The sequence below is a fragment of the Phocoena phocoena genome, chromosome 15 (genome assembly GCF_963924675.1).
Source record: "Phocoena phocoena chromosome 15, mPhoPho1.1, whole genome shotgun sequence".
Taxonomy (NCBI): Eukaryota; Metazoa; Chordata; class Mammalia; order Artiodactyla; family Phocoenidae; genus Phocoena; species Phocoena phocoena.
In genome coordinates, this window is record NC_089233.1 from 78,383,530 (window position 1) to 78,405,858 (window position 22,329).

A 22,329-nucleotide genomic window follows, 5' to 3' on the forward strand; every position below is an offset into this window, starting at 1 on the left:
AGGATGAAAAGAGGCAACTATGCAAAGATATAGATATTAAATAGATATGCAAAGATTTAGATATTCTGCTCAGAGGGAACAACTACTGCAAAGGCTTGGTGAGTAAGAGCTCACCATGTCAGGAGGCCAGAAATTGACATTAAGGATGGCTCTGGGATCCCAGATTCAGGTCAGTCTGACACCACTCCCCTGACTGGGTCACGTCCATTCTATCCTGTAAGGAGCTTCTCTGAAGTGTTCTTGCTGTGTTCTGGGTTGTCCCTCAGTAGGACATGTTGATGGATTTAATGCCTCATTGATAACGAAAACTTACAAGTGTGAGAGGCCACTGCAAACAAAAACGTCAGCAGCAACAACACTAGAAAATAACTGTGTGAAATCCTATGGCTGATTCATGCTTGCTGTTTCCTGTGATGGTAGGTCCAATGCAATGGCAAAATGAGCTCAAAGTTTAGAAGGCATTTTAGCCACAGTTTAAAATCATCGTCATCATACTTCTCAAGTTAAAATTTAAAAGTTACCCCAAATTAACTATTGTTAGTATTATTGAATATATCTTTTCAGAATTTTTTTTTGGGTGTATATATTAGGTAAATATATACCTAATATGTGAAAAATAAGAATAGGTTTTAATTGTGTATGTATCTCTCTCTCTCTCTCTCTCTCTCTCTCTCTCTCTCTCTCTCTATATATAATATATATATATATATATACACATATATATATTTTTGGAAACTCTACCTCACTCTTTTTATAAATTTATTTATTTATTTACTTTTGGCTGCATTAGGTCTTCGTTGCTGTGTGCGGGTTTTCTCTAGTTGCGGCGAGCAGGGGCTACTCTTCGTTGCAGTGCACTGGCTTCTCTCATTGCGGTGGCTTCTCTCGTTGTGGAAAACGGGCTCTAGGTGCGTGGGTTTCAGTAGTTGTGGCATGCACGCTCAATAGTTGTGGCTCTCAGGCTCTAGAGTGCAGGCTCAGTAGTTGTGGCGTGTGGGCTTAGTTGCTCCGAGGCATGTGAGATCTTCCTGGACCAAGGCTCGAACCCACGTCCCATGCAATGGCAGGCAGATTCTTAACCACGGGGCCACCAGGGAAGCCCCGAACCTCACTCTTTTTAATGCTAACTACTATTCCATTCTTTGGAAATACGATTATTTATTAACAAGGCATTGGAATCCTCACTTTGCCATTTACTAGCTGTCTGCCTTTAAGAAATTTATTTAGTTAGGTCAGGAGAAGAGGAAGTAACATTCTAGGGAGAAGAAATGTATATGAAAGATATTAAGGTAAGAAATGGGGAATTCCCTGGCATGGTTAGGACTCGTCACTTTCACTGCTGGGGCCCTGGTTCAATCCCTGGTTGGGGAAACTAAGATCCTGCAAGAGTCGTGGCCAAAAAAAAAAAAAAAGTAAGAAATGTATGTGTAAAGGTATTGGTTCATTGAAGGATAGAACAAAGATTATCACATTGGGACTTAGTGCATGAGGTCATGGATAGTAGATGAGATGAGAGGGAGTCGGAGCTGGGTCACGTGGGGCCATCAAGAAGCTTTTAACCAAGGGTGTAACATGGTGACATTTGACTGTTCAAAATTTATGTGAAGAATGGCCTAGAAGAATGGCCTATTTATATACAAAAGTGGGCAGGGGTAGGAGAATAATTTTTTACCTTGGTTATCTTTCATTTATTTGTTCTTTATGGAAAACTCCTCTAGAACCAAGACTAATGTTACAATTATTTGCTTTTTATCTTGATACCTGTGAAGACTTTGCTTATTTCTGGATGACTTGTTGAAAGAAATCACCAAAACTGAAAGGCACATGGACGTATAAACACCCAATGAAGTGACTTCTCCAAAGCAAGAAAAGAATAGGTTCTTTAAAAGGGAATTTGAAGGCAGACCTTGCCAGACCTTTTTAGCATAAGATCATTATCACATTTCCTGTTTTTTTTTTTTTTTTTTGGTACGCGGGCATCTCACTGATGTGGCCTCTCCCGTTGCGGAGCACAGGCTCCGGACACGCAGGCCTAGCGGCCATGGCTCACGGGACTATCCGCTCCGCGGCATGTGGGATCTTCCCAGACCGGGGCACGAACCCGTGTCCCCTGCATCAGCAGGCGGACTCTCAACCACTGCGCCACCAGGGAAGCCCCACATTTCCTTTTTTAAAGCTTTTTATTTAGAAAAAATTTGACTTTAAACATTGCAAAAGTAGCACACAGATTTCCCAGGGTATATCTCTACCCAGATTCTCCAAATGTTAACATCTTACATAAACATAGTATAATGATCTAAACAAAAATTAAAATGGATTCAGTACTAACCTACAGATCTTATTAGAAATTCCAAACTGCCCTAGTAATGCTCTTTTTCTGGTTCAAGATACAATCCAAGCTGTCGCATTGAATTTAGTTGTCCTGTCTCTTTAGATTCCTCCAATCTGGGTCAGTTTTTCAGTCCTTTTTTTGTCTTTCATGATCTTAATATTTTTGAAGAGTACCAGGCCGTTGTTTTGTAGAATGCCCCCCTCAGTTTGGGTTTGTCTGAAGATTTCTCTTGTTTAGACAAGTGTTGTGCACTATTGGGGAGGATTCCACAGAACTGTGTCCTTCTAACTGCATCATTTCAAAAGGTACGTGATGTTAAAATGTCTTATTATAATAGGACATTATAATATTGGTGATGTTAACTTTGATCACTCAGTTAAAGTGGTGTCTGCCAGGTTTCTCCACCATAATGTTCCTATTTTCCCTTTGGTAATTAACAAGTATCTTATACACAGATACTGTGAAACTACATAAATATTCTCTATTAATTTCCTATTCCTGGTGTAACAAATTACAAGTTTAGTGGCTTTAAACAACATGGATTTATGGTCTCACCGTTCTATAGGTTAGAGTGTGAAATGTGTTTCACTGGGATAAAATCAAGTTGCTGGCAGGGCAGTGTTCCTTTCTGGAGGCTCTAGGGGAGAATCTGTTTTTCCTGCCTTTTCTAGTTTCTAGAGTCTGCTCGTGTTTCTTGTCTTGTGGCTTCTTCAGTTTTCAAAGTCAGCAATGGCTAATTAAGTTTTCCTTACACTGCATCACTTTGTCTATTCTGTCCCCCTCTTCCACTTTTAAGTAACCTTGTGATTACATTGGGCCCTACCAGGTAATCCAGCATAATAGCCCTATTTTAAAGCCAGGTGCTTAGTAATCTTAATTCCGTCTGCAACTTAAATTCTCCCTTGCTAAGTAGCACAACATATTCACAGGTTTCTGGGATTAGGACATGGATATCTTTGGGACCATTATTCTACTTACCACAATTCCATTCTTCATCAAAATTTTAACTTATGCATTTATTTTTTATCATTATGGAATCATAGTTTTCTATTTTATTCAACAGATTTTTTTCTAGTCTGTTAATATTACTATTTATTTTGATGCTCAAATTGTTTCAGATGGGGCACATGGAGTCCCTTCAAGATAGGTCCTGTGTCTTTTTGGTATGTACCCAACATTATGTTGGGATCATCTTTCACTTTACCTGCCACAGCTCTGGAATCGGATCCTCCTTTCTTTTATTGGGAAATGGCATTTAGAAACCAAGACTGGGCACTAAGTGTGATTACTTCCACTGAGGCACTTTGCTTCTTGGTCCTTTCAATGGACAGTTAGGAAAAATATGCACAGAGCTCTTTTCTTTCTTTCACAGCCTTCAGCAAAATAGGTTTATCTATTTAATTTTTATATTGTTGTTTCATCCGTTTAGCTCTTTATTTTATGAGGTAGAGGATTTGTCGCTATACAATAAAATCACCTCTTAGGTGTATGTTGCTGAAGTTAATCGGTAAGGTGAAAGTTGCTTACAGTAAGACTTAAATTACTTCTAGTGACAACTGAAAATTCCTCAAATCTCCCGTATATTTCAGACTTTTATCCAGCTTCAATAAGTCAGCCAGACAAGCATTTCTAAGAATGTCCATTTCTTCCAGGTTGTCCATTTTATTGGCATATAGTTGCTTGTAGTAATCTCTCATGATCCTTTGTATTTCTGCAGTGTCAGTTGTTACTTCTCCTTTTTCGTTTCTAATTCTATTGATTTCAGTTTTCTCCCTTTTTTTCTTGATGAGTCTGGCTAATGGTTTATCAATTTTGTTTATCTTCTCATAGAACCAGCTTTTAGTTTTATTGATCTTTGCTATCGTTTCCTTCATTTCTTTTTCATTTATTTCTGATCTTTATGATTTCTTTCCTTCTGCTAACTTTGGGTTTTTTTTTTTGCTCTTCTTTCTCTAATTGCTTTAGGTGTAAGGTTAGGTTGTTTATTTGAGATGTTTCTGGTTTCTTAAGGTAGGGTTGTATTGCTATAAACTTCCCTCTTAGAACTGCTTTTGCTGCATCCCATAGGTTTTGGGTCATTGTGTTTTCATTGTCATTTTTTTCTAGGTATTTTTTGATTTCCTCTTTAATTTCTTCAGTGATCTCTTGGTTATTAAATAGTGTATTGTTTAGCCTCCGTGTGTTTGTATTTTTTACAGATTTTTTCCTGTAATTGATATCTAGTCTCATAACGTTGTTGTCAGGAAAGATACTTGATACGATTTCAATCTTCCTAAATTTACCAAGGCTTGACTTATGACCCAAGATATGATCTATCCTGGAGAATGTTCCATGGGCACTTGAGAAGAAAGTGTATTCTGTTGTTTTTTGATGGAATGTCCTATAAATATCAATTAAGTCCATCTTTTTTAATGTATCATTTAAAGCTTGTGTTTCCATATTTATTTTCATTTTGGATGATCTGTCCATTGGTGAAAGAGTGGTGTTAAAGTCCCCTACTGTGATTGTGTTACTGTCGATTTCCCCTTTTATGGCTGTTAGCATTTGCCTTATGTATTGAGGTGTTCCTATGTTGGGTGCATAAATATTTACAATTGTTATATATTTTTCTTGGATTGATCCCTTGATCATTATGTACTGTCCTTCTTTGTCTCTTGTAATAATCTTTGTTTTAAAGTCTATTTTGTCTGATATTAGAATTGCTACTCCAGCTTTCTTTTGATTTCCATTTGCATGGAATATCTTTTTTCCATTCCCTCACTGTCAGTCTGTAGGTGTCCCTAGGTCTGAAGTGGGTCTCTTGTAGACAGCATATATACGGGTCTTGTTTTTGTATCCATTCAGCCAGTCTATGTCTTTTGGTTGGAGCATTTAATCCATTTACATTTAAGGTAATTATCAATATGTATTTTCCTATTACCATTTTCTTAATTGTTTTGGTTTGTTATTGTAGGTCTTTTCCTTCTCTTGTGTTTACTGCCTAGAGAAGTTCCTTTAGCATTTGTTGTAAAGCTGGTTTGGTGGTGCTGAATTCTCTTAGCTTTTGCTTGTCTGTAAGGGTTTTAATTTCTCCGTCACATCTGAATGAGATCCTTGCTGGGTAGACTAATCTTGGTTGTAGGTTTTTCCCTTTCATCACTTTAAATATGTCCTGCCACTCCCTTCTGGCTTGCAGAGTTTCTGCTGAAAGATGAGCTGTTAACCTTATGGGGATTCCCTTGTTATGTTATTTGTTGTTTTTCCCTTGCTGTTTTTAATATTTTTTCTTTGTATGTAATTTTTGATAGTTTGATTAATATGTGTCTTGGCGTGTTTCTCCTTGGATGTATCCTGTATGGGACTCTGTATGCTTCCTGGACTTGATTCACTATTTCCTTTCCCATATTAGGGAAGTTTTCAACTCTAATCTCTTCAAATATTTTCTCAGTCCCTTTCTTTTTCTCTTCTTCTTCTGGGAGCTATAATTCAAATGTTGGTGCATTTAATGTTGTCCCAGACGTCTCTGACACTTTCCTCAATTCTTTTCATTCTTTTCTGTTTATTCTGCTCTGCAGTAGTTATTTCCACTATTTTATCTTCCAGATCACTTATCCGTTCTTCTGCCTCAGTTATTCTGCTATTGATTCCTTCTAGAGACTTTTTAATTTCATTTATTGTGTTGTTCATCTCTGTTTGTTTGCTCTTTAGTTCTTCCAGGTCCTTGTTAAACGTTTCTTGTATTTTCTCCATTCTATTTCCAAGATTTTGGATCATCTTTACTATCATTATTCTGAATTCTTTTCCAGGTAGACTACCTATTTCCTCTTCATTTGTTAGGTCTGGTGGGTTTTTACCTTGCTCCTTCATCTGCTGTGTGTTTCTCTGTCTTCTCACTTTGCTTAACTTACTGTGTTGGGGTCTCCTTTTGCAGGCTGCAGGTTGGTAGTTCCCACTGTTTTTTTTTTGTTTTGCAGTACACGGGCTTCTCACTGCTGTGGCCTCTCCCGTTGCGGAGCACAGGCTCCGGACGCGCAGGCTCAGCAGCCATGGCTCATGGGCCCAGCTGCTCCGCGGCATGTGAGATCTTCCCGGACCGGGGCACAAACCAGTGTCCCCTGCATCGGCAGGTGGACTCCCAACCACTGCGCCACCAGGGAATCCCTCCCATTGTTTTTGGTGTCTGTCCCCAGTGGCTAAGGTTGGTTCAGTGGGTTTTGTAGGTTTCCTGGTGGAGGGGACTAGTGCCTGTGTTCTGGTGGATGAGGCTGGATCTTGTCTTTCTGGTGGGCAGGTCCATGGCTGGTGGTGTGTTTTGGGGTGTCTGTGACCTTATTATGATTTTACGCAGCCTCTCTGCTAATGGGTGGGGTTGTGTTCCTGTCTTCCTAGTTGTTTGTCATAGGGTGCCCTGCACTGTAGCTTGCTGGTCGTTTAGTGGAGCTGGGTCTTGGTGTTGAGATGGAGATCTCTGGGATATTTTCGCCATTTGCTATTATGTGGAGCTGGGAGGTCTCTGGTGGACTAATGTCCTGAACTTGGCTCTCCCACCTCAGAGGCACAGCCCTGACGCCTGGCCGGAGCACCAAGAGCCTGTCATCACACGGCTCAGAATAAAAGCGAGAAAGGAAGGGAGGAAGGGAGGAAGGGAGCAAGGAGGAAGGGAGGAAGGGAGGAAGGAGGAAGGGAGAAAGGGAGGAAGGGAGGAAGGAAGAAAGAAAAAGATACAATAAAATAAAATAAAGTGAAAAAAATAAAATAAAGTTTTTAAAATAAAAAATAATTATTAAAAAAATTTAAAAAGTAATTTTAAAAAAAGAACGAAGAGAGCAACCAAACCAAAAAACAAATCCACCAATGATAACAAACGCTAAAAACTATACTAAAAAAAACCCCAAAAAACGGACAGACAGAACCCTAGGACGAATGGTAAAAGCAGAGCTATACAGACAAAATCACACACAGAAGCATACACATACACACTCACAAAAAGAGAAAAAGGGGGAAAAAAATATATCGTTGCTCCCAAAGTCCACCTCCTCAATTTTGGGATGATTCATTGTCTATTCAGGTATTCCACAGATGCAGGGTACATCAAGTGGATTGTGGAGCTTTAATCCGCTGCTCCTGAGGCTGCTGGGAGAGATTTCCCTTTCTCTGTTCTCACAGCTCCCGGGGTTCAGCTTTGGATTTGGCCCCGCTTCTGCGTGTAGGTTGCCTGAGGGCGTCTGTTCATGCCCAGAGAGGACGGGGCTAAAGGAGCCGCTGATTCGAGGACTCTGGCTCACTCAGGCCGGGGGAGGGAGGGGCACGGAGTGCGGGGCGGGCCTGCGGCAGCAGAGGCCAACATGACGTTGCACCAGCCTGAGGCGCGCAGTGCGTTCTCCCGGGGAAGTTGTCCCTGGATCCTGGGACCCAGGCAGTGGCGGGCTGCACAGGCTCCCCGGAAGCGGGGTGTGGATAGTGACCTCTGCTCGCACACAGGCTTCTTGGTGGCGGCAGCAGCAGCCTTAGCGTCTCATGCCCGTCTCTGGGGTCCGTGCTGATAGCCGCGGCTCGCACGCGTCTCTGGAGCTTCTTTAAGCAGCGCTCTGAATCCCCTCTCCTCACGCACCAGGAAACAGGCAAGAAAAAGTCTCTTGCCTCTTTGGCAGCTCCAGACCTTTTCCCGGACTCCCTCCCGGCTAGCTGTGGTGCACTAACGCCCTGCAGGCTGTGTTCACGCCGCCAACCCCAGTCCTCTCCCTGTGATTGACCAAAGCCCAAGCCTCAGCTCCCAGCCCCGCCCGCCCCGGTGGGTGAGCAGACAAGCCTCTCGGGCTGGTGAGTGCCGGTCGGCCCTAAACCTCTGTGCGGGAATATCTCCGTTTTGCCCTCCGCACCCCTGTTGCTGTGCTCTCTTCTGCGGCTCCGAAGCTATCCCCCTCCGCCACCCGTAGTCTCCGCCCGTGAAGGGGCTTCTAGTGTGTGGAAACCTTTCCTCCTTCACGGCTCCCTCCCACTGGTGCAGGTCTCGTCCCTATCCTTTTGTCTCTGTTTATTCTGTTTTCTTTTGCCCTACCCAGGTACGTGGGGAGTTTCTTGCCTTTTGGGAGGTCTGAGGTCTTCTGCTAGCGTTCAGTAGGTGTTCTGCAGGAGTTGTTCCACGTGTAGATGTATTTCTAATGTATTTGTGGGGAGGAAGTTGATCTCCGCATCTTACTTTTCTGCCATCTTGAAGCTCCTCTTCGGAATTCAGATTTTAAATTAACTCTTAAGGTGTAAATTGGATGTAGTTAATATTGTCATTGGAGAACCCTTATATCACCCATAAAATGGAGTACTCGTTGTGTTAGGTATACAATTACACAGTGTAGGTGTTTGTTAATGTATAATAATGCACATAATAAAGTACACTGTATAAAATAGCACATGCAAAATATAATTTTATAGTATATTAGATATGCCATTAGATTGCTATTTTTATTTCCTGCTCTTTTTTTGTCTTTTGTGTTTGCCCACTTCACATGGTTGAATTCACATATAATGCAACTCCAGTTTATCTCATGGAGTTGTTTTGAGGAATAAAAGAAGTTATATATGATTGGCAAATTGCTAATTCTGTATAACTGATAAAGGAGATGATGCTGAAGAAGAAGGTGATGATGATGATGAAAATGATGAGGATGAAAATGGTAATAAAGTAGAAGAAAATGATGAAGGTGATGAAGAGATGAAGATGATGATGATTTGAAGATTTTAACCATATTCACTTTCCTTAGACTAATCTTTATTATTGTAGGATTCTCCACATTGACAAAGAGGGGGAAAAGTTCAGGCATACGATGGTATTGTTTCCAGTATTATTAATCAACAAAATTAATATAATATAAATGTACAGACCCTAATACTTAATACATAGAAACCTGTGGCTCCTTCTTTAATTTCATTCTGTTGGACAGCCTCACAAGTCCAATGCACTCTCACCAGAGCAGCCTGACTTGGATAGAATCTCATCTTAACAGTATACACCAAAATACTTTAGTCTCCACTGATGAGAAAGATCAACTAGAACAATGTTATTTTCTGGTTATAAGACATCAAACCACAGTGAACTTTAGTTCCCTAAATTACTCTTTAAATATTTAATACCATGTTAAAAAAAATGTACAAACATAAAAGCAGAGAGCGGTTTGGAGGGTGGGAGGAGAGAACATTGTAGGTCAAGGACAAACAGTGGGCTCTTTGTAGAACGCTGCACTAGATCTCCCTTTCCTGAGAAAGTAAAACACGTGGTTGGTTATTTGGGCCATATCTTCAGATAATAAACATTATTCTGCAACAATAAAAATATGCATAGTTACAGTCAGATGAGATTTGAAAGGAAAAAGAGTTAATCTAGCCTTTTGAAATTCCCTGTTTAAATATAACTTTTTATTATGGAAATTATCAAACACATACTAAAGTAAGGAGAAAAGTATAATGATCTCCTTTGTACCTCATCACCCAGCTTCAACAATTATCGACATTTTGCCACTTGTATTTCATCTTTGCCTCACTAATCCCCATCCTCATCTGCTTTTTTTGGGTGGGTTTTAAGACAAATACCAGGCATTGTGTATTTTTATTGTAAATTATTCAGTATATACATTCATAGAGTAAGCCTTTGGAAAAAAAATGACCATAAATTAAGAATAATTTATTTTTTATTTTATTTTTATTTTGTTTTGAAGTATAGTTGATTTACAGTGCTGTGTTAGTTTCTGGTGTACAGCAAAGTGATTCAGTTATATATGTGTATATATACATCTATATTCTTTTTCATTATGGTTTATTACAGGATACTGAATATAGTTTTCTGTGCTATACAGTCAGACCTTGTTGTTTATCTATTTTATATATAGTTGTTTATATCTGCTAGTCCCAAATTCTTAATTTATCCATCCCCCCGTTTCCCCTTTGGTAACCGTAAGTTTGTTTTTTATGTCTGTGAGTCTGTTTTGTAAATAAGTTTTTGTATCATATTTTAGATTCCACATATAGCTGATACATATTCGTCTTTCTCTTTCTGACTTACTTCACTTAGCATGATAATCTCTAGGTCCACCCATGTTGCTGCAAATGACATTATTTCAAACAATAATTTCTTAATGACGCACACACACACACACACACACACACACACAGAAAAAACCAGCTACAAGACCCTTTTAAATTGTAGAGGTATCTAACACTATCAGAAAACCTTGCTTTTGGTAACCTGTTTTGATGAATTATTTTACTGGCTCTTCATATTAAGCCCCCTATTCCACCCTGATTTTGGCACTGCATGCTCTGGAGCTGTCATATTACAAGTGGTATAGCTCAGGATTGACAAGCTTTTTCTGTAAAGGGCTATAGGTAATAAGATATTTTCGGTTTTGCCATCCATATTGTCTCTGTTATGACCACTTAACTCTGTCATTATAGGCAAAGGCAGCCACAGATAATACATAAATAAATGGGCATGACTGTGTTCCAGTAAAACTTTATTTATAACAAAAGGCAAGGGACTGGATTTGGCCCCTGGGCCATAGTTTGCTGACCCTGGCTACAGAGAAAGTAATCCATCTCCTTGGAGAGTTGAGTGTGTTGTGGTTGAAGAGCAGTGCCTTAAGAATCAGAATACCCAAATTCCAGACCTGTCCCAGCATTCGGAAGATCTTGAACAGGCCTCTTTTTGACTCATGGTTTCTCATTTATTAGGTGAAGACGGAGGCCCCTGCCCTTCTTGCTTAAAGAGGTTATTGCAGGACCAAATGAGATCACGAATGTGGAAGTGCTTGACGTATTGCTGCAATACAAGGTATGATCGTTCACTTTACCTCGAAATTCTCGATGGTTCTCTGTCGATGATTCTTAATTAGATTTTATCCCTCACCATCCATTTTCCTGGGCGTCAGACACATATCAATAAAAAGCAAATTTACATTCACTGAGCACTTTTATATACATGCCAGGGACAGTTCTATGGGGGTTTATGTGCATAATCCTGTTTGATTAATCAAGTATTATTATCTCAATTTTAATGGCAAAGGAACTGAGACTGAGAAAGCTTACAAAAAGTCCTAACCTCTATTGGGAGTGAGTGGCAGAGTCAGGACTTGAACTGTCTGACTCCACAGCCTTTGGTCTATACCTCTAGTGACATTTAGGATATACTGTCACTTTCCTTCTTTCTGCAATGTCACCAACTAACCCTCTTATAGTTTATATGGTGCTTTTCTACTTACATGAGCTCATTTAATCTTCCCAGCAAAGACACTAGGTAATTCACTCAAGTCACCAACCTGAATAACTCCTACTTATCCTTAAAGATCTAGTTTCATGGTCATTTCCCAAGAGAGACCTTCTCTTATCCCGCAGACTGGGTCAGGTCCCCGTGTTAAATGTGTTCACTGTTACACCCTATATTTGCTTTGCTATGTACATTTCACTCCTGTAACTAAAGAGTCATCGTGGAGAAAATGCCATGAAAGCAGAAATTAGGTCGTTCTTGTTCACCACTCTATCACCACCCATGGCCTGTGGGTGCTCAATAAGTATCTGTTGAATAAATGTCTTTCTAAAAACAATGGGATTGGAAGTTGCATGTTTTCAAGTGAAGTTTGCATCATAATGATATTTATTGCACTGTGAGTTGAGTTGGATATGTGAACCTTCTAGCAGGGAGCTTGTTAGGAATTCCAGTGCAGTGACTCTGTGCCTGGGAGTGTGGTCTCATAGGTGTCAGATCTATCACTAACTCACTAACCAGATGGGGAAGTGGTGGAGGGGGTGAGGGGAGTGCTTATGCTATAGTGCTCCTGCCTGGGGAGGGGAGAGGCTGTCCCTCTCCTGTCTGGGAATGTCAGAAGTGTGTGTGTGTGTGTGTGTGTGTGTGTGTGTGTGTGTGTGTGTGTTGGAGGGAAGTAAAGTTTACCTCCTAAAACTACATATGAAATCACCATGGGAAAACAATCTGAAAGGAAGGGAAAGAGGTGTTGTAAACTGAACTGTCTTCAAAGGCCAAGTGGGCACCATAAACAAGCTGAGTGTAAGAGAGGGAATGAAGAAATCTTTAGTGATCTGGACTCTACATTTAGCCTAAAGTTATTCAAATTGAACATGTTAAAAAAAATCACTTTGTAGACAAACTGGATACAGGCAGGCGTGTGGCGCCCATGGACTTCAACTTTGCAATTCCCCAGCAGACGGAGACAGGGAGGGAGTGAAGACGACAGAGAGGAGAGGATGTAGCAGAAGAGAAATCATTCCTGGGTAGATGGAGAATCTTGTGTGATGCAGATTAACTTCTTCGTCCCTTAAATTAGTATAGACACCCTTTTGGGTTTGAGACAGAGGTACACAGACGTGTGTCAACAGTACGGTGTTATTTGGTGGTAGTTGCATCATAAGCGTCATGGTTCTCACGCACAGTGAGACTAGCCCAGTGAAACGAAAGCATTTTCTCTTTCTTATTTTGGCCTCCTATGATATTTCTAAATGAAGGGGGGCAAGTTTGGGTTTAGCCAATTCTAAACAGAGAATCAGAGCAATTTCAGTCTTCCTGGGTGCTTCTGTTCACAGATTGTCTTCCCCATATTAATTTCTGATTCGGCTTCCCGGGTAGGTACAGGCCATTCTGCTCCTATTATCTTTAATTAAGGTCTTAGCCATTTTTCATCAGCAGGGTCTGGGCAGGTGTGCCAAAGTGCCTGAGGGCTCAGGGTGGGCACCTAGGTTAATGTCGAGCCATGCTAGAGCCATAAATTGTGCGGGAGTCACTTATTGAACCGGGCCTCCATTTTACCTTTAATTATCTTAAATGTTGCAAGTTCAGCCCTTCCGTTTGTAATGGTCTGTCAGGTAGAGAGACTGTTGATGGAGTTTCCTTTAAGTCCCTCCAAAGAGCCAAAGGTTAAACCCTTATGAGGCTACTAAAAACAAAGGGCCTTGGAGTAGGGCTTAGATTATAGAACTGGACAGAACCACCATCTAATCCAGCACTTACTTTTGTGAACACATCTGGAGGTGGAACATTAATGGAACCAACTGCTCAGAAACATGGATATTTAGCAGGCGTGAAACCAAAGGACACGTACACTTGAAATCTTAGAATTGGTTTCTTGCTCTGTGTGTGTAGGGATGGGTAAAGGAAGGAACAGATGAATACAGAAGCCTCCTTGGGAAGGATATATATGGCCTAGAATAATAAAATGTGGGCTGGAACGCACAATTTCCTGTCCTCTGAACACGTCCCCAGCAGTTAAAAGCATGAGGAGGAAGGAAGTCTTTCACCAGGAAGAAAGGAATTGGGGAGTGGAGACGTTGGAGCTTCACGTGGCAGTGCTCCTGATTACTGACACCTGCACGCTCATAACAGCCCACAGAGCTACAGCCACCAACTCCAGTATTTGTCACTGTCACTTGCCAAGTGCTTGGCATTGTTCAGGAAATTGTATGTGTAAAGCAGAGCTGCCTGCGTCCAACTTCGACAAGGGAGCAGCCGTGCAAGTGTGCTTGAAACTGAAACAGGCTTATGTGTCCCATTATGTGCCTCAGCAAGAGTCATAAATAATTGTGACAAGTTTTTTTTCCCATCCCATGTGACAGTCCTTGACTCTGCCTCCTGTCTCCTCTCCCCTCTGCCTCATAGACTAGACCTGCCAGGCTGTGTGATGATAGATGTTACCGGGCAGCAAATGACAGCTGGATAGGTTTTTTAGTTGGTGCTTTAGAGGGAATCAGATATGCTGTATAAAGCAATAAAAAAAGCACACTTACAAGGTAGATTAAAAATAGCTAGCACAGCAGTAACCCACTTTGTTGTTTATCAAAAGTTAAATCTCACATGGTAAGTCCTAGTGATGTGTTAATTTTTCAGACTCCTGTCAGAGTGATGCTGATGACAGCCACTAAGAAGAAGAAAGAAAAAGAAAAGAGAAGGGATAAAAGCAATTGACCATTTCCTTATTATATTTTTGTTTGTCTAATGAAACAAAAATCTTTTCTTCTGTGAATGCTATCTAAGAAGAGAAATGGGCTCTGGTGCTGGGCTGTACGGTTGCAGTTGTTTAATTCTTCTCAATCTTGAGTTTTAAACATAAAACTGGAGATGTTGTAAGGTATGGAATTATTGCACTCTTGTTCAATTATTATTTTTAAAAAATTTTGCTCATCTCCCTCCAGTCGCTCTGTTGATCTAGATGCTGTGTAACAAATGGTCTGGTTTTCGAACCACCTCGGAAATGTCATGTAGGCGTCAACAAAACTACTTAGTGGATGTTTTATAAAGAATTACAGCCTCCTCTGAATTACTCAGACTTTCGTCTCAGGCAAGCTGGCTTGGTTACCGCGTGTCTCGATGGACGTGCAGAGGTGCCGGAACATGATTCAGTGACCTGCCCTGCTCCCCAGTTCACGGACGTGACAGGCTGCGATGCACTCAGTCACTGCATTTCTGCCTCCCCTGCACAGTGCGGGAAGTGGCTGCCATGGAATTTGAGTGCTCAGTATATCAGATCACAACTATTTTCCCCCTTGATTTTTCTGATGAATCACGTTCGGAAGGCTTTAGCTTTCACGTGGCAGCAGGAGGCATGAGAAGGCAAGGTAGCACAAAATGTTTATTAAAGAAATATGTCTTTTGGGCTGGGTACCAGGCAAAAGGGATAATTTGAGCTATACCTCTGTAATTCAACTCCGAGGACAATTAAATACCAGTACAGTTACATTCCCTGCAGTATCAGGTTGTACACGTGTTATTGGGTGGTGTTTATTATTTTGATTGCTGTAATATCATCTCCATAAAACAGTTTTCATAATAGAACCTATTTTCTATAGTTTAGTCACTCAGTTTCAGCAGACATATAAGTGGTAAGACGTATCATGAAATGGTCAAAAGGGCAGGTTTGAGGATCCTGCTGCCTGGATTCAAATCCCATGTCCTGTTCTTACTCTGGGTGACCTTGGGCAAATTATTCAGCCTCTCTGAGCCTCAGTATCTTCACCTGGAGAACGAGGGTGATAATTATCCCCACAGAATAGGATTGTTTTGAGGGCTGAGTGAAATGAATGGGCTTAGCACAATCCTGGTAATAGGTGTTAAATAAATTTTATTATTTTAGTTCTAATAATTATTATTGTTTTCTAGCTATAATTATTACAGGGATAGTTTTACACAGGCCACTGCATGTCCTTAATCCAAATCTTTCTGGATTTGATGACCATGTGTCGGATGTCTGAATGGAAAGTTATTTTTGGAATGAAGCCCTCTTCGAGGTTAAACCAACAGTAATATTTTACACTGCTTGATTCAGTGTTAGCAGTCTTTGATAAACCCTCTAAGTATAAGGGAGCATATTCTGTCGATCACTGATACGTCTTTTTGGCAACTTTCATCTCTTCCTCGTTGTAAAAGAACCTTCAGTGAGATGCTTTATGTGGACATAGTTGGTAGGGTACCTGAATTGGTTTATCAGTCTCTTGTCTTTCTGCTCTTTTTTGCTCACCATCTGGCTACCCTAGGTAATGGTACCATAAACATCTTTGAGTTGTAAGCATAAGACATAGGCATGTTCTAACTTGCTTCTAGAATTACTGAAAAAAAAGGTTTTTTTGCCAGTTATTCACAGTAAGGAATATAATTATTGTGGCTCAGGCTGTGCACACATATGTAATATACATACATTTTGTTGATGCAAGTGTTCTGTCAAACACTTGTTATCCTTCCCACATGTGATGTACTCTGGTATTTTCTGTTCTTTCCTATTTCATTTTTAAAAAGTGCTGCCGTAGCTCAGGGGTTTGTAAAAGGCCAGATAATGAATATTTTTGGCTTTGAAGGCCAACTCAAAACTACTCAACTCTGCCATTGTAATGGGAAGGCAGCGTAGACAGCATATAAACAAGTGGGCAAGGCTGTGTTCCCAAACCACTTTACTCATGGACACTGAAATTTGAATTCCATGTAATTTTCTTTTATCACAAAGTCTAATTCTTCTTTTGATGTTTTAGACTCTTTAAAAATATAAAAACCATTTTTAGCTTGTAGGCCATACAAAAACAGGCAGTAATCTGGATTTGACCCAGGGGCTGTAGTTTGCAGTCTCTGCTCTATCGAATCCATTACATTGATTTTATGACCTGTAGTTTGCAAAACATTTCCCAAAGTGACTTCGGAGGGATACTTGTTTGGCAACGGTGCAAAGAGTTGTTAATGGAAAGAAAGCATCTCTCTTCAAATGGATTTGTGAGACCCCATGGTGAACAAAGATGTCTACGTATCAGCAGAAATTCTGGGTTTCTTTATTATACTCTTAATCTTCCTGACTTTGAAAGAGGGGTACCGTAAGCCTCCCACCGCCAATTGTTTGACCACAGATTCTTATTTTGAAAAACATCTCTGAGACCGGGGCTCTGAGGAGTACACCTGTGGGAACCCTATTTCAGAGCATGAATGTGGGGACATCACCCTCTTTCAGGGGTGGCAAGCATTATGCATAGGGACCCACAGCATTTGCCAGTGAGAAATATCTTTGGCAATTATTAGTCTCCCAGTTAAGGGTCACGTTTGGGAGCCTACTGTGTGCACAGTATTACACTAAGCACACGGAAGAAATGACAAACCTAATTCTGTATTCTCAGGAGGTTTATAGTTGAATTTGAACTTGGTTACAGGCAGCATGTCAACAAGCATAAAATAACATGGTCTCATTTGGAATGAAGTCCCAAGTGTTGATGGTATTACAGTAGGGGATAATAATGATAATACCCACACACATTTTATAATTTTCCCATTGTTTGTTTTTTTCATAAGTCATTTCATTTGATTCTAACACCAGCTGTGTGAAATGGAGGGACCAGGGGTCACACATCCATTTTATAGTTAGGGAAATGGAGCAACTCGGCTGAGGTTACACCTGCAGTGAAGTGCTGGGTTGAGGATGCAGGTCTTCCTCAAAATTCTTAACAGTTTCCCCCAAAAGTAGTGGAAATGCTTTGCAAAAGAGGAAAATTTGGATCAGGGTCTGGAAACGGCTCATGGACGTAGACTGTCGAGAGAAACTGGAGGGATGCACAGAGGTGTGTGTGTGTGTGTGTGTGTGTGTGTGTTCATACAGGTAGGGTTGATTTTGGAAAAGACAGAGAAGTAGAAATAGTAAGTGCTGTGTAAGAGCCAGCAAAGCGCTTTAAAAAAATGACCAAGAGCTGCTAAATTAAAACTTAATTTTTACCGACCCACCCAGGTTAGTCCCCAACAAGGGCCTTCTGCCCTGTGTTGTTTGAGGCAAGTGAACAAGACCCAGTTTGGTTCGGAAGCAAAGGAAAGCTTCATCAAAGAACGAAGAGGCGCGAGACCCTCCCTAGAGCACACAGTCTGCCCCCACCCACTCACTCACAGGCTGTGGGTGGGGCTGCTTTCTAGGGTGTGGAACTCAGGCAGGGGAGGGAGCAGAGTCCTGGCGGGGCTGGAGTGGCTGTACAGCTGCGGGCTGCGGAGGCCGGCGTCTCTGCGCACGGCCCGCCGCCGCCATCTTGGATTGAGTGTTGTGTGCCGCGCTTCTGCACACGGCCCCGCGGCCGAGGTGCGGGAAGGCGTTTTGTACCAGGAACTCTGGTCTGAAGGGCCGGCGGGGAGCACGCTGTGAGCCGGTGAAACCAGATGAAGCACAAAGGAGAAAAAAGGTTAGACTTTATTACCCAGATTCTATTTTTATTTCCTGGGAATTGTTAATGGACTTGGCCGGTGACAAATCTCTCCTCTGTCTTTTGTCCTGCTTCTCGTTCTTGAGGGGCTCTGAGGGGCGCTGAGGGGTGCAGGTCTGTCTTCTGTGACTGCCCCTGCTGAGCGCGGGCGCTTTCATAGCCCGGGTAGAGGAGCGGAACTTCTCCTCAGCCGCCTTTAGATCTGTTTGGTTCTAACCAGGCCTTGTCCCTGACTGTGCGTCTGCCTGAGACCAGTGTCTTCCCCCTTTGTCTAACCTTGTGGAGACAAAAGACACCAGAAAATGTAAGATATGAGGCCCAAATGTTAGCAAGAGAAGGGTGGTCGCACGTCAGATTTTTCCTACAAGTGCAGGCGTCTGGGTCTTTGGCCTGTAGGTGTGTTCCCTGACGTTGAAGCTTGCCGCTGGGGCCGAGGATGCCCTGGTCACATTTTTGTTGTTTTTCGGGACAAGCTGAGGTCAGAGGGAGGCTCACACGAGTAGTCAAGGGGGGTGGTTGCCCCAGGTTGTCTCTCTGGAGGTTGGGGCTGGGGCCCCTCCTCCCTCGAGTGCAGTGTCCCCACCGAGTGACCGCCTGTGACTTTAGGGCAGATTGGGTAGCTAGGGTCACCGAGTGGGGGGGTCTGTCCACTTAGGAGGGAGCTAGTCTTGCAGGCCGCCGGTTTTCCAGGGTTTCAGGTGCACCTGGTCTTCTGTCTGGAAGGGGTGCTGGGCCAGGTCGGTGGGTGCAGGCAGCACCTGGTCAGGTTCTTTCCCCGTTTCTCCTACCTGGAGGGCAGACCTGAGCTGTTCCATTTCAAGGGGGCTAAGGTGTCCCTCCTCTCGGGCTGGGGAATGGGTCTACCATCCATGAGTTCAACTGTACTTAACTTTACCTTATCCCTTGTAGCTAATGGTTCATGGAGCAGGGCAGTTGAAAGCAACTTAATCCAATTTTCTTGAGTTTCCTGACATAGCTTGGCTAAGGATGGGATCAAGGTATGAATTGGGTCACTCTACTTTCCCTGACGACTGGGGTCTCCAGGCTGAGTGCAAGATCCGTTTTATGCCCAGAGCACTTGTTGTCCCCTTCGTCACCTAAGACATGGATGCTGGACCATTTCCACTTAGTAGGGAGGCTGGGAGGCCAAACCTGGGCCTTTTAGTAATGCCTTAGCCACTTCAGCTGCCATTTCAGTTCTAGCAGGGAATGCTTTGGTCCACTAGCACCAAAAGATACCTGAAATTGCCCAGTACTCTTGGCAGGACAGTGAAACCAATCTGCCAGCCTTCTCTGGGATATGTCCTTCTGGTCTGAATGGCCCTTAATCTGGAGGCCTCTGGTGGGTCCCGTGTCGGGGTTGTTCACTGTGCAGACGGGGCAGGTCTCAGCCATTGGACTGATTATCCTTTTCATGCCTGGGGTTACTATGACCTTAACTAACCAGTTATATAGGGCTTCCCTCCCGGTAGTGAGTTCCTTGATGAGCCTCCATGATGGCTTGACAAGCTGCAGTTTGGGGAAAGAAGTATCGCCCATGTTTATTAACTAGCCACCCATGGCCTCCTAGATCTCTGTTGAAGCCCCATTTCGGGGCTTTGTCTAATTCTTCCTTTGTGTAAATTGGGGAATAATTGTATGGATCTGGCCTTCGAGGGGCCAGATGAGGCCCCTGATGAGGGGTAGTTGCCAAGTTAATGGTTCTAGGGCTGCCCTTTTGGCGGATGCATCATCCTTGTTTCCCTTTATTATCTCTTCACTCCCCTTTTGGTGACCCCTACAATGAATCACTGCCACACTTTTGGGAAACTGTACTGCTTCCAAGAGCTTCAGTATGCTTAAGCCATGTTTCACCTGCAGTAAGTATAACTCTTTCCTTCTGCATAGCCCTGTGTGCATGTAGGATGGCACATGCATACTGGAAATCTGTGTAAACATTTACGATTCTCCCTGTCTCTAGTTCTAAGGCTTAGATGAAGGCTATCGGCTCAGCCTTTTGGGCAGAGGTCCCTGGGGAGAGGCTTCTTGCTGCTGTGCCTTGGATCTGGGAGGTTACTACATATCCCACTAGCCTTTTCCCTCTCTCATAAAACTGCTCCTGTCTGTGAACCATTCCTCTTCGGCATTTGGGAGAGGCTCACTTCCTAAGTTGGGGCGACTGGAATAGATGGTGTCTCTGGTTTCTATACAGTTGTGCTCCAGGGGCCCTGTTTCTGTGGGTAGCAGGGTGGCAGGATTTACCTTGTGACAGTTTTTTATGGTAGCCTTGGGTTGTCTAAAAGCATAGCCTGAACTTGAATCGACCTTCCAGGGGATAGCCGTCCTGTTCCCTTAGAACTTACTAAAGCCTGAACCTGGTGTGGGGTCCATAGAGTGATTGGCTGACCACAGGTTAACTTCTTAGCCTCCTTTAGCAGGACTGTAGTAGCTGCTACTGCCCGTGGGCAAGTAGGCCATCCCTTAGCCATTTGATCTAATTATTTAGAGAAATAGGCAACCACCTGAATAAGGGGCCCCAGTGTTTGAGCTAATACCCCAAAGGCGATTCCCCTTGTCTCAGGAATGTAAAGGTAAAAGGGTTTAGCTAAATCTGTGAGAGCCAGGGCAGGGACCTGAGAATGAGGCCTAGGTAGGTCACCCTAGTTTGTGATATTTGACCCTTTTTCTTAGACACATTATACCCTTGATCGGCTAGGTGGTTAGGGGTGGTAACAGTATTTTTGTCAGGGGCCTCCTTAGTAGGGCTGGTGATCAGGATGTGGTCTACATATTGGAAGAGGGTTGCTTCCTTTGGATGTAGATCTTTTAGGTCTTTAGCTAAAGTTTCCCCAAAGATGGTGGGGGGATTTTTGAACCCTTGGGGCAGGACTGCCCAGCAGTATTGCTGTGTTTGTTGTGTGTTTGAGTCCTGCCACCCAGAAGCAAAAATTTCTTGTGGTGTTGGAGTTAATGGAATACATAAGAAGGCATCTTTTAAATCTAATACAGAATATCGGGTCCTGCTGGACAGAAGAGTGGCCAGCAGGGTGTAGGGATTAGGGACTATGGGATCTATATCCTTGGTGGCTTCACTGACTGCCCTGAGGTCCTGTACCATTCCACGTTGGATTTCTTCATGGGGAGGATGGGGGATTACAGGCTGATTGGCAGAGTCCAGTAAGGCCCTGGTCAATTAGGCCCTGTATCACAGGGGCGATGCCCAACAAGGCTTCCCTCCAGAGAGGGTATTGTTTTCTGTTGAGCCAGGTATGTCCAGGTTTTAGATGGACTGTCAGAGGATTGGCTCCTACAGCTCGTCCCATCCATCCCTGGGCCTAGACCTTGGGATTTACTTTGGGGAGATAGACTTGCTCTGTCCAGAGAGGTTTGTCCTCTACCGTTAACATTGTCATCCTGTGCCCATTGTCTCAGGGGATGACAATCTCCAATTTGCCTCCCATTGGGTGGATAGTAGCCCCCAATTTATGTAAGATACTCTTCCTGGTATAGGCGTATAGGACACTTAGGGACATACAGGAAGGAATGGGTGGGCATGTTCATCCAGTTTATGTTCTAATGGCTCTATGAATGCCCGTTCTTGGGCCTTCCCTGATAATCCCATAATGTTACAGCTCTTGTGACCCAGTTTGCCTGATGTGGTGTTTGGAACCGAGTAAACCACTGTTGACTAAGAATTCAGCAGGCTGCTGCCCTACGTCCAGTGTCAGCTGGGGCTTCTTCGGGGGGTCAATTGGAGCGCCAGCTTAGGAGCCTCTCCCCCGCCCCCCACCTCACCATTCTTCATCTGTTTGGACCATCTGCCTTCGAGGGTAGTGGCCAGGATCTGCTGTTGCCGTCCCCCTTTGGGGGTAGCGAGGGCATTCTCTCTTCTAGTGTCCCTCTTGTTTACAGATGGCACACTGATTGGGTCCTAGTTTCTGCCCTTCCCCAGGTGTCCAGAACCTTCGGAAGGCCAGCCAGAGGCACTGGGCAGACGCACGTTAGTTTCAGCCTCCCATCTCCAATGATGTCATAGTGTGATCCCCTCCGCACAGGGGGCGCAGTCCAGATGACTCTGGGGGCTTCGTTGTGTGTGCACCATACCCAGGTACCATGTTGCTGGGCAGAGTTGCCCTGAGTTTGACAGAAAGGTGTCGTCATTCTACCCTGTCAGAGTGTCCTCAAAGATCAGAGCCAGTCATCCTCAAGTCAACCTCCCAAAACCTTCACTGTCCTCCCGCTGGGGCTGGGGTGAGCCCAGAGCATCGTGGATAGGTACAGGCAAAAGGCCAGAAGACACAAAACTTTGTTACCGATCCTCCCAAGTTGGTCTC